Consider the following 21,559-nt stretch of genomic DNA (forward strand, 5'->3'; position numbering starts at 1 on the left):
TTTGTCGATGTCTTGCTGTTACCGTTCGTGGAGTTTCGAGCAGCTCTACGCTAATAGCTTTATCGTCGCTGTGTGTGTAGACGTTGCTTATGGACCATTTTGCTCGTCTTGCTATTTCGCTGCTAGCGAAGGTGAGATCTATAATGGATCGTCTGTACCTGTATCGAAGGTATATATCACTGGTTCATTTAGGAGTTCTAGCCTCAAAGAAGTAAGGCTTTCGAGAAGAACTCTCCCTCTTTCGTTGGTTCGTCTACTTCCCCACACAGATGATCATGCATTGAAGGCTCCACACACTAAAAGTGGATGTTTACCTCGTGCTACAATGATGATCCCGCATATCATGTCTTCGAGCTCGGCGATGGTCATGCTCGGAGGGGCATAGCAACTGAAGACGTATATACCGTTGATTTTTGCCCACGTGAATCCTGCTACCGTTGGCGTCATATTTTCCTGTGGGAGAAATTTCCATGGTGCCCTAATTGAGGCTTTCCCTGCTGAATCTGAGTGCCAACCCTGCTCCTGGCGATTTTTGTATTGTTCAGAGAGTACCACTATGTCATATCCTCCTTCATAGACTGTTTGGGATAATAGCTCTTGGGCTGCCTCGCAATGGTTTAAATTGAGCTGCAATACCCTCATGAGACAGTCATTTTGCTGCCCTCTCGTTGTGGGCATTTAAAACTGCCTGCTGAATGTTGTCCCCCACATAGCGCGCAGCTTGCAGCCTTATGACCTTCCTGGCCGCATGTCCTGCATAGGCTAGACCTATCTACAGTCTCCTTACATTTCTGTGCTATATGCTCGTAGCCCCAGCACCTATAACAGCGTTTCTCTTGCTTGAGCTCTCTAATTCGGCAGGAAACCCATCCTACCCGGATTCTTTGCGTATTAAGAACCGCATTGGCATCATCCGCTGTAAGGCTTATAAGTGCCGACTTCGTGCCACTGTACCCTGTGCGTATGCTTTTTATGGCAGCCACATCTGGAAGTTTGATGTTGCATTGCTGGTGGAGGGCGTTGCAAATCTCCTCGGGCGTAGTAATCTCATCGAGATCTCTGCACTGTAGTGCAACCATTTGGGACTTTGCTATAACTTTAGCCGAGTCCTTTAGTACCGCTTCAATTTCTGCTTGGTACGCGCTCGTTTTCCCATCTTGCGATTTTTTCAGCTCTAGTAACAGCTCTCCTTTCGCCGTTCTTCTAATCGTTTTGACGTCATCACCCAGGGATTTTAATTCGTCGCATCTTGTAAGTTTACGCAATATGTCGGCGTACGTCACATCCCCCGCCTTGGAAATGATAATTGCATCCGGCCTAGCCTTAAGTGCTTTTTTCTTGCTCTTCTTTTTAGCTAACTGCCACTCTGCCGTCTTTTGGGCTGCAGTTTCCTCTTTCCGCTCCGTCTTCTCTTGCGTTTCTTGCCGTCGTTTGTGACCACCCACGTGCCCTGGCAAGACGTCTTTTAGTGTAGTAGTGGGTTTTACCTTGTTGTTCTCCTTGGTCGAGTACGAGTTATTCCTCGGTCGCTTTCCTGGGGGTGATGGGCTTCTATCCTTGGCACATTCGCTTGCACGCAATATATGTTCTAATTCTTTACCTCTAGGGCCGACTCGATGTACAGAACTTTTATTACGGAGGCCAAGCGCTTAATTTCCGCGTGTATATTATTACGCCCTATGAAGAACTACATCAAGTCCTCAATCGCTTTTCCTAGCTTGGTCATCTTTTTTCTCCAGGGGGGTTTTTGCTGATTTAACGCAGCTGAAGCCTGCTTAATTAGCTCACTTAATAATGGTGTACCCGTTTGAGCCTTGCTGTCGGAGTTCTTTTTGCAAAGCTTCGGTGTAGCACCCGTTGATAACGCTCCTTGCTTGCTTTCGGCCTCCCCTCCTTTGGGTTTCGTTACCACTTGCTACGAGTTGTTAAGGCCCCCAGCCGATGGGCCACGCCCTTCTGGAGAGCGAGCCAGCTTCCTTCCTACGAATGGATTGAACGCCATTTCATTCTCATGTGTTTGGTTTTTTGTTAGCTTCAGTCTATCTACATCTATCTATCTATATATATAAAAATCAAATTATGTGTGTGTGTGTATGTTCGCTATGGAAACGTATTTCCCACACTTCAATCATCACCAAATTTTGGTTATAGGTTCCTTCGATCAACGGGAAGGTTTTAGGTTAAAAATAATTTCGATATATAAAAGGGGCGTGGAATCTCGCATACAAATGGAGTCTTTGGTACTGCGTAACTTTTAAGGTATACATGCCATTGAAATTCAGTAAGGATTTATATGAGGTCAATCCCTAACACCACCAAGAAAATGTGGAATTGGGAAAATGGGGCGTGGCATCTTACATACAAATGGAATTTTTTAGAACTATGGCTTCCGTACAAACTTAAGTTATTTTAACACCTAAAGTTTTACTGCATTTTTGAGTTTGGCTGTTATGCCTATTGGACGTTTAGTAATCTGCCGCAGTTAAAAAATTTTGTTAGCTTCAGTGTATCTACATCTTCTATAAAAATCAAATTCTGTGTATGTGTTCCTATGGAAATTTATTTCCCAAACTTCAATCATCACCAAATTTTGGCTATAGGATCCTTCGAGCAAGACGAATGTTTTTCATATTTCAGAATTAAGAATTTTAAATTAAGATTTTTATTTTTGGCTTATAAATGATCATGTTAACAAAATCAATGATCGCATTCAAAACCAAAAATTCTGGTGAAGTGACGACATATAAATCGATCGACACATGAAGATCAAATTGTGAATTATCCAATTCAATTTCTAAACTCTTTGAAACTCCTGGAATGCCTGCGCATATATTAACTTTGAAAATTGGCTCACCAATCATGCTTCTTCGGAATTTAGACCCACCAAAATTGTGGAACCAGTTATGCTTTAAGAAATTAGTGCCGTATGTAATCGAAGCAACAATCATCAGCGGTAAAAGCATACGTGAAGATGTGCTCATATCACGGCTCCCAATGATTCCTACAGATTTGCCATTCAATTTTAAGCGCTTACAGTTTCCTGTACTCCTTGCTTTTGCAATTACAATCAACAAAGCACAAGGACAATCGCTTACTGTTTAATGGATTAACAGGATTTAATTAAGAGAGTCTGTGCTTTTCCCATGACCAGCTATATGAGGCTTGCTCTAGAGTTGGAACGCCAAAAATTTGTTTATCTTTGCACCGAACGAAAAAACCAAAAATATTGCATTATAAGATACAATAATAAAATGTTTTAAACGAAAATTTCACCAAATATGCGTACAAAGTTCATTTCAATTTACAGAACAATAAACTAAATTATCAACAAACAAAACAGAGACAACTAAGGAAGGCTAAGTTCGGGTGTAACCGAACATTACATACTCAGTTGAGAGCTATGGAGACAAAACAAGGGATAATCACCATGTAGGAAAATGAACCTTGGGTAATCCTGGAATGTGTTTGTATGACATGTGTATCAAATGGAAGGTATTAAAGAGTACTGGTATCGCCCGTGGTCGAAATTCGACCAACTTGTATTTTTTTCAACTCACTCTATGCATCCAGTGTTGGGGTAGTGCAATAATGCGTTAATAGTTAAGCAGTGAGTGGAAATATAGCAAACTGATCTATCTTACTTAAAGTTCTCATTAAAATTTTGAATTTGACCTAAGACGTTATAATCTTTGATTGTATTTTCTTAAATTTTCTACAAACTTTTCAAATGTAATTATAAGTTTTGGTAGCTTCTTAAAAAATATAACAAATATGTAAAATCAAATGAAATTTACATAGAATTGTGGTGAAATTACTTGAAATTGATTTGAAAATTTGCTTTTTCCACACCACCCGGGAGATACGCCGTTGGCGCGCTACCGAAGTTAGTTTTCGGTGCTCGGTTCCCCAGTAGGCCTATATCACCAATATAAACTACATATACATATATCGCCCATTTACTTCAATAGCGTCATAATTCAAAAAACACGAATTTTTAGTTAAGAACGAAGAAATGTGCTAAAGGAATTTAACATATTTCACGCCACCGGTTAGGTATGCAGTCGGCGCTTTACTATTACATATGTATTTATAATTAATTAAATAAAATTATAATTAATTAAATTGGCAACAATGGGACACAATATTTTATTTCAACAGAAAATGAGCGAAGCAGTAGTTCTCTCACCGTTTGGCGTGTACAAATATATATATATGTAGAGATGAAACATTTGAGCAACGCGACAATTGAGAATTTGGAGCTATGTACTCAGGGGGGTTTGTCCTACAGATGGCAATTTCGATAGTTGCACAGATTTTCGAATTTTCAAAAAACTTTTTCTATTAATTATAAACAAATATAGTAATATTTGTTAACAAAAATAGGCCTATGCACTGCGGCTGATCAATACGAATCGATTCATATAACTTTTATATGATTTTACGTATGCTAAGTATGAGAAACAGCCTGTCAATTGATTGTAGGGAAATTTTGTTAGCGTATTAATATATAGATTTTAAGAGGGAGTGGGCCATAGTTCTATAGGTGGACGCCATTTAGGGATATCGCCATAAAGGTGACCAGGGGTGACTCTAGAACTTGTTTGTACGATATGGGTATAAAATGAAAGGCGTTAATGAGTATTTTAAAAGGGAGTAGGCCTTAGTTCTATAGGTGGAAGCCTATTCGAGATATCGCCATAAAGGTGGACCAGGGGTGACTCTAGAATTTGTTTGTACGATATGGGTATCAAATGAAAGGTGTTAATGAGTATTTTAAAAGGGAGTGGGTCTTAGTTCTATAGGTTGACGCCTTTTCGAGATATCGCCATAAAGGTGACCAGGGGTGACTCTAGAACTTGTTTGTACGATATGGGTATAAAATGAAAGGCGTTAATGAGTATTTTAAAAGGGAGTAGGCCTTAGTTCTATAGGTGGACGCCTTTTCGAGATATCGCCATAAAAGTGGACCAGGGGTGACTCTAGAATTTGTACGATATGACTATCAAATGAAAGGTGTTAATGAGTATTTTAAAAGGGAGTAGGCCTTAGTTCTATAGGTGGACGCCTTTTCGAAATATCGCCATAAAGGTGGAAAAGGGGGACTCTAGAATTTGTTTGTACGATATGGGTATCAAACGAAAGGTTTTAATGAGATTTTTAAAAGGGAGTGGGCCTTAGTTCTATGGGTGGACGCCTTTTCCAGATATCGCTATAAAGGTGGACCAGGGGTGACTCTAGAATTTGTTTGTACGATGTGGGTATCAAATGAAAGGCGTTAATGAGTATTTTAAAAGGGAGTGGACCTTAGTTCTATAGGTGGACGCCTTTTCGAGATATCGCCATAAAAGTGCACCAGGGGCGACTCTAGAATTTGTTTGTAAGATATGGGTATCAAATTAAAGATATTAATGAGGGTTTTAAAAGGGAGTGGTGGTAGTTGTATATGTGAAGGCGTTTTTGAAATATCGACCAAAATGTGGACCATGGTGACCCATACCATCATCTGCCGGGTACCGCTAATTTATTTATATATGTAATACCTGCCAAGATTTTAAAGGCTTTTGATTTCGCCATGCAGACATTTTTCATTTTCTTCTACTTAATATGGTAGGTGTCCCACCCATTTTACAAAGTTTTTTTCTAAAGTTATATTTTGCGTCAATAAACAAATCCAATTACCATGTTTCATCCCTTTTTTCGTATTTGGTATAGAATTATGGCATTTTTTTTGTTTTTCGTAATTTTCGATGTCGAAAAAGTGGGCGTGATCATAGTCGGATTTCGGCCATTTTTTATGCCAATACAAAGTGAGTTCAGATAAGTACGTGCACTGGGTTTAGTAAAGATATATCGATTTTTGCTCAAGTTATCGTGTTAACGGCCGAGCGGAAGGACAGACGGTTAACTGTGTATAAAAACTGGGCGTGGCTTTAACCGAGTTATCGTCCTAGAATCTAAGCCCCTACCAAATTTCACAAGGATTGGTAAATTTTTGTTCGGCTTATGGCATTAAAATTATCCTAGACAAATTAAATGAAAAAGGGCGGAGCCACGCCCATTTTGAAATTTTCTTTTATTTTTGTATTTTATTGCACCATGTCATTACTGGAGTTGAATGTTGACATAATTTACTTATACATATATTGTAAAGATATTAACTTTTTTTTAAATTTGACTTTAAAAAAAATTTTTTTTAAAAGTGTGCGTGGTCGTTCTAGGATTTTGCTAGTTTTTATTAGGCATACATATAGTAATAGGAGTAACGTTCCTGCCAAATTTCATCATGATATCTTCAACGACTTCCAAATTACAGCTTGCAAAACTTCTAAATTACCTTCTTTCCAAAATTTTACTAACTTTCTATTCTGCATTATAATTTCAACTCACCTACCAAGCTTTATAGCTTTATTCGTCTTTGGTAACGAATTATCACACTTTTTCGATTTTTCGAAATTTTCGATATCGAAAAAGTGGGCGTGGTTATAGTCCGATATCGTTCATTTTAAATAGCGGTCTGAGATGAGTGTCCAGGAACCTAAATACCAAATTTCATCAAGATACCTCAAAATTTACTCAAGTTATCTTTTTAACGGACGGACGGACGGACGGACGGACATGGCTCAATCAAATTGTTTTTTCGATACTGATGATTTTGATATATGGAAGTCTATACCTACTTCGATTCATTTATACCTGTACAACCAATCGTTATCCAATCAAAGTTAATATACTCTTTGAGCTCTGCTCAAATGAGTATAAAAACAAGTAGGGAAGGCTAAGTTCGGGTGTAACCGAACATTACATACTCAGTTGAGAGCTGTGAGACAAAGTAAGGGAAATCACCATGTTGTAAAAGGAACCTAGGGTAACCCTGGAATGTGTTTGTATGACATGTGTATCAAATGGAAGGTATTAAAGAGTATTTTAAGAGGAAGTGGGCCATAGATATATAGATGGACGCCATTTAGGGATATCGCCATAAAGGTAGACCAGGCCTGACTCGAGAATTTGTTTGTACGATATGGGTATCAAATGAAATGTGTTAATGATAATTTTAAAAGGGAGTGGGCCTAAGTTCTATAGGTGGACGACTTTTCGAGATATCGCCATAAAGGTGGACCAGGGGTGACTCTAGAATTTATTTTGTACGATATGGGTATCAAATAAAAGGTATTAATGAGTATTTTAAAAGAGCGTGGGCCTAAGTTCTATAGATGTACGCCTTTTCGAGATATCGCCATAAAGATGAAACAGGGGTGACTCTAGAATTTGTTTGTACGATATGAGTATCAAATGAAAGGTTTTAATGAGTATTTTAAAAGGGAGTGGGCATAAGTTCTATAGGTGGACGCATTTCGGAATATCGTTATAAAAGGGGACCTGGGTTGACTCTAGAATGCGTTTGTACAATATGGGTGTCAAACGAAAACTGTAATAAGTGTTTTAAAAGGGAGTGGGCCTTTGTTCTATGGGTGGCGCCTTTTCGGAATATCGCCATAAACGTGGACCAGGGGTGACTCTAGAATGCGTTTGTACAATATGGGTATCAAATGAAAGGTGCTAATGAGTATTTTAAAAGGGTTTGGGCCTTAGTTCTATAGGTTGACGCCTTTTCGAGATATCGCCATAAAGGTCCAAAGGGTTACTCTAGAATTTGTTTGTACGATATGGGTATCAAATGAAAGGTGTTAATGAGTATTTTAAAAGGGCGTGGGTCTTAGTTCTATAGGTGGACGCCTTTTCGAGATATCTCCATAAAGGTAGCCCAGGGTGACTTAAGAATTTGTTTGTACGATATGGGTATCAAATGAAAGGTGTTAATGAGTATTTTAAAAGGGAGTGGGCCTTATATCTATAGGTGGATGCCCTTTCGAGATATCGCCATAAAGGTGGGCCAGGGGTGACTCCAGAATTTTTGTGTACGATATGGGTATCAAATGAAAGTTGTTAATGAGTATTTTAAAAGGGTGTGGGCCTTAGTTCTATAGGTGGACGCCTTTTCGAGATATCGCCATAAAGGTGGACCAGGGGTGACTCTAGAATTCGTTTGTACGATATGGGTATCAAATGAAAGGTCTTAATGAGTATTTTAAAAGGGTGTGGGCCTTAGTTCTATAGGTGGACGCCTTTTCGAGATATCGACATAAAGGTGGACCAGGGGTGACTCTAGAATGTGTTTGTACGATATGGGTATCAAATTAAAGGTATTAATGAGGGTTTTAAAAGGGAGTGGCCCTTAGTTGTATATGTGAAGGCGTGGACCAGTGTGATCCAGGACATCATCTGTCGGGTACCGCTAATTTATTTATATATGTAATACCACGTACAGTATTCCTTCCAAGATTCCAAGGTCTTTTGATTTCGCCCTGCAAAACTTTTTCATTTTCTTCTACTTAATATGGTAGGTGTCACACCCATTTTACCAAGTTTTTTTCTAAAGTTATATTTTGCGTCAATAGACCAATAAAATTACCATGTTTCATTCCTTTTTTTATATTTGGTATATAATTATGGCATTTTTTTTATTTTTCGTAATTTTCGATATCGAAAAAGTGGGCGTGGTCATAGTCGGATTTCGGCCATTTTTTACACCAATACAAAGTGAGTTCAGATAAGTACGTGAACTGAGTTTAGTAAAGATATATCGATTTTTGCTCAAGTTATCGTGTTAACGGCCGAGCGGAAGGACAGACGATCGACTGTGTATAAAAACTGGGCGTGGCTTCAACGGATTTCGCCCTTTTTCACAGAAAACAGTTATCGTCCTAGGAGCTAAGCCTCTACCAAATTTCACAAGGATTGGTTAATTTTTGTTCGACTTATGGCATTAAAAGCATCCTAGACAAATTAAATGAAAAAGGGCGGAGCCACGCCCATTTTGAAATTTTCTTTTATTTTTGTATTTTGTTGCACCATATCATTACTGGAGTTGAATTTTGGCATAATTTACTTATATGCTGTAAAGATATTAACTTTTCTTTTAAAATTTGAATTAAAAAAAAAATTTTTTTAAAAAGTGGGCGTGGTCGTTCTTCGATTTGGTAATTTTTATCAACCAGACATAAAGTAATAATAGTAACGTTCCTGCCAAATTTCATCATGATATCTTCAACGACTGCCAAATTACAGCTTGCAAAACTTCTAAATTACCTTCATTTAAAAGTGGGCGGTGCCACGCCCATTCTCCAAAATTTTACTAGTTTTCTTTCTGCGTCATAAGCTCAACTCACCTACCAAGTTTCATCGCTTAATGCGTATTTGGTAATGAATTATCGCACTGTTCGATTTTTCGAAATTTTCGATATCGAAAAAGTGGGCGTGGTTATTGTCCGATATCTTTCATTTTAAATAGCGATCTGAGATGAGTGCCCAGGAACCTACATACCAAATTTCATCAAGATACCTCAAGTTATCGTGTTAACGGGCAGACGGACGGACGGACGGACGGACGGACATGGCTCAATCGAATTTTTTTTCGATACTGATGATTTTGATATATGGAAGTCTATATCTATCTCGATTCCATTATACCTGTACAACCAACCGTTATGCAATCAAAGTTCATATACTCTGTGAGCTCTGCTCAACTGAGTATAATAACGCAACATTCATTTGATCTCGGGCGTTACAACGTACGCCGGGAAAAGCTAGTCTATATATATAAAAATGAATGCCATTTTTCGTTGTGATTTTATAACTCAAGAACGGGCTCACCTATCCAAACCAAATTTTTAGGCTTTTTTCTGACTATTCAGTAGATGGCTTGTGTTTTGAAATTTTAAGAATCGGATACCAGGGTCTCGAGATATAGGCCAAAACGTGGACCCGAGTAACCCTAGGATGTGTTTGTACAATATGGGTAGCAAATGGGAGTTGTTGATGATTTCTATAGTATAGATAATTTTTCATGCCCCTCCGTGACTAGGGTCTCGAAATATAGACCAAAAAGTGGACCCGGATAACCCTAGGATGTGTTTGAACCACATGAGTATCCATTGCAAGTTGTTGATAAATGCTAATGTAAAGAGGGTTTTTCTTTTCGCTGTGTAACAAGGACTCGAGATATAGACCAATTGGGAACTCGCCTTCAGGTTAAGAGATTGCATTCTTATGTACTACAACCAGTTAAAATCGTATATTCAATCACATAACAATATAATCTTTTTACCTGAAGGCGCTGAAAAGCGCTCAATGTATTGTGAAATTATTTTGAAAATCATACCATAAACCCATTTGTTTGGTCACATTCATCCAACTTAGCCAGCGGATTATACGTTTTCATATTAACATACATACATCAATAATGGTTTAATCATTTACTAAACGATTTGTTACCTACTTAGCTACGCTCTTTCGCTCTCAAAATTTATGTACTTTCGTCTTAACTAGCTTACTTATTATTCCCACCTACAAACTTACTTGCATTATATTTATATCAACATTAGGGCGGGTCGATTTAAAAATCGCTCATTGCATCGTATTCTAGGGATCAAAATAAGAAACTTTGCCGAAGGAACCATACCTCTAAAACGAATTCTGATGCCCCCCCCCCCCCCCCCCCCCTTTGGGTAGGGGCAATTTCAATTCTACCTGCTGTGTCTTCTGGTGGCTTAAAAAAAACAACAAGCAATTTGACGATCTGCAATTGTGTCACAGTGATACCTTCATTTTTTAAAACGGTTGAATAAAAAACCCACACAACTATGTTTACGACATGCAAATGCATCACAGTGATGCCTTGGTTTTAAAAGGGGGTTGTAAAAACGCTAATTTCTAATAATTTTTTTTTATTTTCTTTTCTATTACTAAGTAAAATTCATTTTTTCATTTACATATGTTCTGACTAAATAAATTTCTAAAGAGAAAAATAAACTCCAAAAAGAAAAAACATAGGCATTTCAAAGTGAGATTTTTCAAAATTTGCCCCTACGACCCAAAGGGGGGGGGGACATCAGAATTCGTTTTAGAGGTATGGTTCCTTCGGCAAAGTTTCTTAGTTTGATCCCTAGAATATGATTTTCACAGAGCAATGGGCGATTTTTTTGCCTCCCCACAAATCGACACGGCCTAATCAACATGTATGTATGTAGCAGGCAGATCGAAAAACAAAGTAGGCTTTGAAAAGACATCGAACAATATTACGGTGCATTTTTTTTTGTATAGAGAAATACATGAATATTTTGAATAGATAGGTATATAGAGCTTTGGCTCTTAGCATTAAGAAAATTCAAATTAGGAGAATAAATGACATTGGGGTGTAAACATCGCTGGAGCGTTTTCTTTGGCCTCAACACCATTCGTTAGCAGAATAAACGAAGCAGCCCGGTACGTTCAGTAGTGTCCGAAATTACCGCGGTGCAAATTATTACATAAAAATGCAAATAGTGTTTTTGTTTAATAATTATTGAAGTTTGTGTGAATTTGTGAAAAGAAGAAATATAGCGCAAAGCGAATTTCCGAGCAAAAAACGGTAAGTTTTGAACTGTTGAAGTGAATTACCCGAATGCATGTGTTTCCTTATTTGAAAAAACATATGGTGTACCACTATTAATAGCCGTGTTTTTTAACACGCGTATATTCGTTTACGCTTAAACTTTATATTGACTGCTAGTGGACAAACTATAAATACACCTCTGAAATTGCTGCGTATAAATTTTGTCCTACTAAATTTCAATACGCATTATACTCAGATGTAACTGAAATATGTGTCTTTGTTTCACCCTCTACACTAATTCTATGTATTCTATGTGTGTCCACAATTCATCGCAACTGATTCAGCTATATGTTATACCCTATGGCCATCAGAGCGTTGCGTCTCCGCTTTTCGGTACACCCTGTTGCTGTGGCTAGTTGTTTAACCACAGCCGCTAGATGGGTCTCCTAAGCATTATCTAAGCGAAGATAGGCGTTTTTTAACACGCGCAAACGAAACGTATACGCGCGTGTTAAAAAACACGGCCAATGTAGACATTTTTTAAATTTAATTTAAAAACAAAATAAATGTAAGGCGCGATAACCTCCGACGAGATCTAAGGCCGAGCTTCTCTTCCAATTTGCGTCGTGCTCCTCTTGATTTTCCCTACAAATTGGCCGGACGGGACCTACTTGTTTTACGCCGACTCCGAACGGCATCTGCAAGGCAGACGATTTTTTACTGAGAGCTTTTCATGGCAGAAATACACCCGGAGCGCTTGCCAAACACTACCGAGGGGCAACCCCGCTTAGAAAAATTTTCTTCTAATTGAAACACCTTATTTCTAAAATTTTGATGTTGCTTTGCCCGGGGTGTGAACCCAGGGCATACGGTGTGGCAGGTGGAGCACGCTACCATCACACCACGGTGGCCGCCAAGATGCCCATGAACTGCTGTTCCTTGTTTACGTCTTTGAAAGTTTTTCGAAGACAAATTCCATGTGTAATACTGAGGCACTTCAGAATATAACAAAGTTATCGCAAATGTAACAGTTTCGCATAATTTTAAAAAAGCTGTTAACGTAGTTGCTGGTAGTTATGCTGCTCTTTCCAATACATTTGCTACTTTAAAATAAACACGTTGGCCATTCTCAAGATGTACAGCCAAGAGAACAACCGCAGAATGTCTTTCGTGCATTGGAAACGACATAATCCTCCAGGCAGCTTCATCGCTACTAATATAGCGCCCCACTTGATACTGAGTAATTTCATCATTTGTATTATCACCAGCAACACCGAAAATTGTCATAGCGCTCCCCTTATTTACATACCTGCAAATATATTTAATGGATTTGACAGAATTACAATATTCCACATTTATATGAGCATTGAATATTTTCGATAATAATGGACATTACGGAACCACCCAACGATTATCAACTTGAACTTTCTGGTTATGCATTGTATGCCGTTTTGCCATTATAATTAGGTGATCTACGTCGATACAACGGATATCCGTCATTTCCCGTTATTGTTTCTGAAGTAAATTGCCTTGGGTATCGTTTCAAACACTTTTCATCAATCATACATGGTGAATTCACATTTAGTTCACCGCACGGTCCATGTATCATGTTTTTAACGACAACTTGAAATAACTCAGGATCAGACGTGTGATAAGAAATTTCAGCTGAAATAAGGTTACCGATTTGATCCGGAGTTATTTTATGTACCAGCCAAATTAGTATATGTGCGTGCGGCAATCCCCTTTTCTGCCATTCGATGGAGTACATATGGCAACGCACCTCCCCAAATACATACAATTTCACAATTAAATCCATAAGTGCTTTACATTTTTGCCGAAAAACATGCGCAGTAATGTCATGACGATCGGTTGTCGACTGTCCTGCAAATAAATTGTTTTTGATGTCATCCCACTGCGGATTACATGTAAATGTAATGAACAGATCCGCTCGACCGTATTTTCGTACATAACACATTGCGTCTTGTGCATATTCGTTCATATTCCGAGGGCTACCAATATACGAAGATGGCAATATAGTTAAACGTCCGATGTCATTAATATTAGCATCATTCGCTATCGCATCATGCAAATGAATATATTGCTCAGATCTTAATTTTGCTTGGTTGAAAGGAATAAAATTAAGACGTTCTGTTTCTATTTTGTCATACATATCAACGATTTACTGATGATATAGTTTACCACATCTCAAGATATAATTTTGTTCTTGTGGACGAACCATCAATCGATACGAATAAAAATTCATGGCACTAACTTTTTTCTGTGCATGTAGACCTGAAACTAAGTCCAAAATGTGACTTAAGAAATTTATACAAATGATGAAATTTCAACACACTGAAAATATTATTTACCTGTTCATGGATCAATCATTGGTATATTGATATGATAGCCATTGTCACCTTTCCAATGCAATATTAGGTATTGTAATGCGTCGTAACTACGATGAAGTTCCGAAACACGTTGCAATTGCTCATTTCTGCGATGAAGTATAATATCACGGGATTGAAACTGATCACCAAGAATTACAATTGCAACCTCATCAATTGTCGGTGCTTTGAATCGCCTTTCGTGCTCTCCAAAAGGTATTCTATCATCCCTTATTACGATTTTGTGATTATCAGATGGCATACGATCCAGAGCAATTTTGAACAATTGAACTAATGCGTTATGCTGATGGAAAAACCTTTGTAGCTCACAAATAGTTTCTCGTCTTGTATTCAAAGCAATTGCACAACGTTGATCCAATTCACGATTTTCATCACCAATAAAATAAATTTGCAAAAATTTATAATCAGCGTCGGGGTATGGCAATAACAACCAGCTTGATGATAAATTTGGTCCTGAATATGCAACATGTATGCGATTTTAGGTATATGTTGCATAATAATTTTTAAAACTATAGAATGCTTTTATGATTCAGATTGATTGGGACAATCCTGTTTAAGTATTTACCTTAAACGACGGCATAAAATTATATAATAATGTTAGTAGCACCAAAAGAAGTCATTTCAAATGCCGAATTGTATTGTTGAATATGACTAAAAAGTGCTTCGAATTTTCAGAAGTCCCAAAAATTAATGAAGACAATGGTTCGGGTGGAGTTTCTAAAGCTGGCAATCTCACTTTGCCATTAGCACAACACATGCCGGGCGTTTCACCTGGAAATTTAGCCGCATCCCAATGTGGACATATTGCGTCCATTATTCCAATATATCCGTACAAACTGTAATCAATCTGACTGTTGTAATTAAAAGCAGCACGCATAATTTCAGGTACAACAGATCTATTTCGTGCATTAAGTTCACGCTGCGATGCATTAGCTTGTGCTCGTTCATCTGGAGTCTGTGATCGCCTTTGTAATGCCGCAGCATTTGCATGACGCGTTCGGCGACCTGTATTTTCTCGTGGTCGTGGCATTTTTCTTTCAATTAAAAAAGAATAAATTAAATTTCCAATGCACGAAAGACATCCTGCGGTTGTTCACTTGGCTGTACATCTTGAGAATGGCCAACGTGTTTATTTTAAAGTAGCAAATGTATTGGAAAGAGTAGCATAACTACCAGCAACTACGTTAACAGCTTTTTTCAAATTATGCGAAACTGATACATTTGCGATAACTTTGTTATATTCTGAAGTGCCTCAGTATTACACATGGAATGTGTCTTCGAAAAAATTTCAAAGACGTAAACAAGGAACATCAGTTCATGGGCATCTTGGCGGCCACCGCGGTGTGATGGTAGCAACATCAAAATTTTAGAAATAAGGTTTTTCAATTAGAAGAAAATTTTTCTAAGCGGGGTCGCCCCTCGGCATCTTGGCATTTTCCAAACAGATGCAATTGGGAGAATATATACAGTACATCCAAACAATGTTGAGTGTTTTTATTTGAGATTGTTATTAGTTAACGTGAATGGCCCAATATCATTTCAAGAACTCAGAACAGTCAACGGTCATTTGTGTCAAACATACCGTGAAGCATGCCAACTTTTGCATTTGTTGGAGGATGATGCACATTGGGATCCAACACTTCATGTTGCATCTATTTCGGCTCATCCTCAACAAATACGAATGCTATTTGCCATTATATTATCAACATGTATGTCATCAAATCCATTTGAACAAATATAAACATTATATTGCAGAAGATATTTTATTTTGATAATAATTGAAGATATGTGTCTAACGATTGCAAATAAAACATTAGTACAATTGGGTATGATTGCACCAAATCGTGAGATGCATGATCTGTTTGATCGTGAATTGCAACGTGAGCAGGAATTCAATTGTAATGATTTGCGTTTATTTGTACAATCGAATATAACCAAAATGAATATTCATCAAAAACATGTATATGACACAAACATGCAAGCCATTTCCAATAATGCAGGTGGATTATATTTCTTGGATGCACCTGGTGGTACAGGCAAAACGTTCGTTATATCACTGATTTTAGCGACTATTCGATCGGAACAGAAATTTACATTGGCACTTGCATCTTCGGAAATTGCTGCTACATTATTAGAAGGTGCTCGGACAGCACGCCCTGCATTAAAATTGCCATTGAATGTACAGGTGATTGAAACTCTAACTTGCAATATTTCAAGAAATTCTGCTATGGCAAAAGTTCTGCGATTAACTTCAATTATTTTATTGGTGAGTGTACAATGGCGATGAAATAAATGCCTGTTTGAAGTCATCAGTTCTTTGGAGATATGTACAAAAATTTACACTGAACATTAATATGCGTATTCACCTACAAAATGATCCAGCTGCCCATGAGTTTTCAAAACAATTGTTAGAAATTGGTGATGGCATAATACAAATCGCTAGAACCAACGGATTGACCACTGTACCGAACAATTTTTGTACAGTTACGAAATCGATAGATGAATTGATTGAAAGTGTTTTCTAAATATTCTTCAGAATTACGGAAATCATGATTGGTTGAGAGAACGCGCCATTTTAGACACGAAGAACATTCATATCAATGCCATTAATTTTAAAATTCAAGCAAAACTCCCAGGTGTAGTCACGACATATAAATCAATTGACAGTGCTATGAATCAAGATGAGGCAATAAATTATCCAATTGAATTTTCAAAATTCATTAGAACCGGCTGGTATGCCACCGCATTGTTTGAATCTGAAAGTGGGTTCTTTGATTATATTATTGCGAAATATTAATCACCAAACTGTGTAATGGCACCAGATTGGCAGTGAAAAATTTATTGCCAAATTTGATTGAAGCTACGATCTTAACTCGTAAATCAAAAGGAGAAGTTTGTTTAATACCGCGTATCCCTATGATTCCAACTGATATGCCATTTGAATTCAAACGATTACAATATCCTGTACGTTTATCATTTGCGATGTCCATCAACAAAGCCCAAGGGCAAACACTTAACGTTTTTGGTGTGAATTTGGAGGAATCATGTTTTTCATATGTCCAACTTTATGTTACCTGTTCCAGAGTCGGTACCCCCAGCCGTTTGTTTATTGATGCTCAAAATGGAAAAAACAAAAAATATTTTTTATCCAAATGTTTTGGATTAAGTTTTAAAATAGCTAGCAAATAATAAAATATCTTTCTTTTTTGTAATAAATGAGTTTGATTTAATATTTCACTTTATACGTAGCGAAGCACGTACCAGGCCGTTAGTATATAAATAGATTTGCGGAAAACACGTTAGAGATCACGCTCACTTGCTCTTAAAAAGTTGATTGAAGTTTTACCTTCTTGTTTAATTGGTGCCTAACCGTTTAAAAGTTGGCAATTGTTGGGTCCCTGAACTATATTGATGCCAGCATAAAGCTCGTAAAGCTCATCATTACATTTTTTTCGGTACTCACCGCCGCCGACGTGGCTCATAAGTCTTTCGAAGAACTTTTCTCTCGAACACTCTCAACGCGGCCTCATCTGGTGTTGCCATGCTTCTGCTCCATATAGCAGGACGAATACGGCTAGTGGCTTGTAGAGCACAATCTTCGTTTTCCGAGAGGGTACTTTATGACAGTACTACGGGTACAACTGGTACTACCTTTTGTCCTCATTCACCATCAAAACAATCTTTTCCAGTTTTTTTCAGTTTGGAAAACGCCAGTAATTTTTGTTTCTTGATACCTATCTTTGCCAGTAATTAGCATGCTGTTATACAATTTTGTGCCAGAGCAGTTAAAGTCTGCAGCTAGTATAATCTTCTCCAGCGTCAGGCCAAAGTAATCACACAACAGGGGCTCACAGCTTAAGATTCCTGATGAGGAGTTTATACTGAAGTCGAAATATCGAAAATATTTAAAGTTAAAATAAAACAAGTAAGGAAGGTTAAGTTCGGGTGTAACCGAACATTACATACTCAGTTGAGAGCTATGGGTGACAACATAAGGAACAAGTAAGGAAGGCTAAGTTCGGGTGTAACCGAACATAACATACTCAGTTGAGAGCTATGGAGACAAAATAAGGAAAATCAATCTGGGGTAACCCTGGAATGTGGTTGTACAACATGTGTATCAAATGAAAGGTATTGAAGAGTATTTTAAGAGAGAGTAGGCCATAGTTCTATGGATGAACGCCATTTAGGGATATCGCCATAAAGGTAGACCAGGGCTGACTCTAGAATTTGTTTGTACGATATGGGTATCAAATGAAAGGTGTTACTGAGCATTTTAAGAGGGAGTGGGCCTTAGGTCTATCGGTGGACGCCTTTTCGAGATGTCCCCATTAAGGTGGACCAGGGGTGATTCTATAATGTGTTTGTACGATATGGGTATCAAATGAAAGCTGTTAATGAGTATTTTGAAAAGGAGTGATCCTTAGTTCCATAGGTGGACGCCGTTTCGAGATATCGCCATAAAGGTGGACCAGGGGTGTCTCTAGAATGTGTTTGTACGATATGGGAATCAAATGAAAGGTGTTACTGACCATTTTAAGAGGGAGTGGGCATTAGGTCTATAGGTGGACGCCTTTTCGAGATATCGCCATTAGGGTGGGCCAGGGGTGACTCTAGAATGCTTGTACGGTATGGGTATCAAACGAAAGGTGTTACTGAGCATTTTAAGAGGGAGTGGGCATGAGGTCTATAGGTGGACGCCTTTTCGAGATATCGTCATTAGGGTGGGCCAGAGGTGACTCTAGAATGTGTTTGTACGATATGTGCATCAAACGAAAGGTGTTACTGAGCATTTTAAGAGGGAGTGGGCATTAGGTCTATAGGTGGACGCCTTTTCGAGATATCGCCATTAGGGTGGGACAGGGGTGACTCTAGAATGTTTGTACGATATGGGTATCAAACGAAAGGTGTTACTGAGCATTTTAAGAGGGAGTGGACATTAGGTCTATAGGTGGACGCCTTTTCGAGATATCGCCATTAGGGTGGGCCAGGGGTGACTCTAGAATGTTTGTACGATATGGGTATCAAACGAAAGGTGTTACTGAGCATTTTAAGAGGGAGTGGACATTAGGTCTATATGTGGACGCCTTTTCGAGATATCGCCATTAGGGTGGGCCAGGGTGACTCTAGAATGTGTTTGTACGATATGGGTATCAAATGAAAGGTGGTAATGAGTATTTTAAAAGGGAGTAATCCTTAGTTCTATAGGTGGACGCCTTTTCGAAATATCGCCATTAGGGTGGGCCAGGTGTGACTCTAGAATGTTTGTACGATATGGGTATCAAACGAAAGCTGTTACTGAGCATTTTAAGAGGGAGTGGGCATTAGGTCTATAGGTGGACGCCTTTTCGAGATATCGCCATTAGGGTGGGCCAGGGGTGACTCTAGAATGTTTGTACGATATGGGTATCAAACGAAAGGTGTTACTGAGCATTTTAAGAGGGAGTGGACACTAGGTCTATAGGTGGACGCCTTTTCGAGATATCGCCATTAGGGTGGGCCAGGGGTGATTCTAGAATGTTTGTACGATATGGGTATCAAACGAAAGGTGTTACTGAGCATTTTAAGAGGGAGGAGGCATTAGGTCTATAGGTGGACGCCTTTTCGAGATATCGCCATTAGGGTGGGACAGGGGTGACTCTGGTATGTTTTTGTACGATATGCATATCAAATTAAAGGTATTAATGAGGGTTTTAAAAGCGAGTGGCCCTTAGATGTATATGTGAAGGCGTTCTCGCGATATCGACCAAAATGTGGACCAGGTGATCCAGAAAATCATCTGTCGGGTACTGCTAATTTATTTATATATGCAATACCACTAACAGTATTCCTGCCAAGATTCCAAGGGCTGTTGATTTCGCCTTGTAGAACTTTTTCATTTTCTTCTACTTAATATGGTAGGTGTCACACCCATTTTACAAAGTTTTTTCCAAAGTTATATTTTGCGTCGATAAACCAATCCAGTTACCATGTTTCATCCCTTTTTTCGTATTTGGTATAGAATTATGGCATTTTTTTCATTTTTCGTAATTTTCGATATCGATAAAGCGGGCGTGGTTATGGTCAGATTTCGCCCATTTTCTATACCAAGAAAAAGTGAGCTCAGGTAAGTACGTGGGCTAAGTTTAGTAAAGATATGTCGGATTTTGCTCAAGTTATTGTGTTAATGGCCGAGCGGAAGGACAGACGGTGTACTGTGTATGAAAACTGGGCGTGGCTTCCACCGATTTCGGCCATTTTCACAGAGAACAGTTACCGTCATAGAATCTATGCTCCTACCAAATTTGAGAAGGATTGGTAAATTTTTGTTCGACTTATGGCAATAAAAGTATTCTAGACAAACTAAATGAAAATGGGCGGAGCCACGCCCATTTTGAAATTTTCTTTTATTTTTGTATTTTGTTGCATCATATCATTACTGGAGTTGAATTTTGACTTAATTTACTTATATACAGTAAAGATATTAAATTTTTTGTTAAAATTTGAATTTTAAAAAATTTTTTTTTAAAAAGTGGGCGTGTTCTTCATCCAATTTTGCTAATTTTTATTTAGCACATATAGAGTAATAGTAGTAACGTTCCTGCCAAATTTCATCATGATATCTTCAACGACTGCCAAATTACAGCTTGCAAAACTTTTAAATTACCTTCTTGTAAAAGTGGGCGGTGCCACGCCCATTGTCCAAAATCTTACTAATTTTCTATTCTGCGTCATAACGTCAACCCATCTACCAAGTTTCGTCGCTTTATCTGTCTTTTGTAATGAGTTATCGCACTTTTTCGGTTTTCCGAAATTTTCGATATCGAAAAAGTGGGCGTGGTTATAGTCCGATATCGTTCATTTTAAATAGCGATCTGAGATGAGTGCTCAGGAACCTACATACCAAATTTCATCAAGATACCTCAAAATTTACTCAAGTTATCGTGTTAACGGACGGACGGACGGACGGACATGGCTCAATCAAATTTTTTTTCGATCCTGATTATTTTGATATATGGAAGTCTATATCTATCTCGATTCCTTTATATATGTACAACCAACCGTTATCCAATCAAACTTAATATACTCTGTGAGCTCTGCTCAACTGAGTATAAAAATAACCATGTAGGAAAATGAACCGAGGGTAACCCTGGAATGTGTCTGTATGACATGTGTATCAAATGAAAGGTATTAAAGAGTATTTTATGAGGGAGTGGGCCATAGTTCTATTCGTGGACGCCTTTTCGAGATATCGCCATAAAAATTGACCAGGGGTGACTCTAGAATGTGTTTGTACGATATGGGTATCAAATGAAAGGTGTTAATGAGTATTTTAAAAGGGCGTGGGGCTTAGTTCTATAGGTGGACGCCTTTTCGAGATATCGCCATAAAGGTGGACGAAGGGTGACTCTAGAATGTGCTTGTACGATATGGGTATCAAATGAAAGGTGTTAATGTGTATTTTAAAAGGGCGTGGGGCTTAGTTCTATAGGTGGACGCCTTTTCGAGATATCGCCATAAAGGTGGACGGAGGGTGACTCTAGAATGTGTTTGTACGATATGGGTATCAAATGAAAGGTATTAATGAGTATTTTAAAAGGGCGTGGGGCTTAGTTCTATATTTTCGAGATATCGCCATAAAGGTGGACGAAGGGTGACTCTAGAATGTGTTTGTACGATATGGGTATCAAATGAAAAGTGTTAATGAGTATTTTAAAAGGGAGTGATCCTTAGTTCCATA

The 21,559-nt window shown here is 38.2% G+C and overlaps 1 long non-coding RNA gene and 1 pseudogene across 1 annotated transcript in view; one reads left to right on the forward strand and one right to left on the reverse strand.

Moving 5' to 3' along the window:
- Positions 1–21,559, reverse strand: part of LOC137247287 (protein fuzzy-like) — a 70,064-nt pseudogene that overhangs the window by 33,165 nt on the left and 15,340 nt on the right.
- The window catches only part of LOC137244200 (uncharacterized), a 79,211-nt gene continuing 69,002 nt past the window's right edge, over positions 11,351–21,559 (forward strand). Inside the window, exon 1 of the long non-coding RNA XR_010950841.1 lies at positions 11,351–11,470. This is a non-coding gene — a long non-coding RNA (uncharacterized lncRNA). The remainder of the gene's footprint in view (positions 11,471–21,559) is intronic.

Source organism: Eurosta solidaginis, chromosome 3 (assembly GCF_040869045.1).
Source record: "Eurosta solidaginis isolate ZX-2024a chromosome 3, ASM4086904v1, whole genome shotgun sequence".
In the NCBI taxonomy this organism is placed as follows: Eukaryota; Metazoa; Arthropoda; class Insecta; order Diptera; family Tephritidae; genus Eurosta; species Eurosta solidaginis.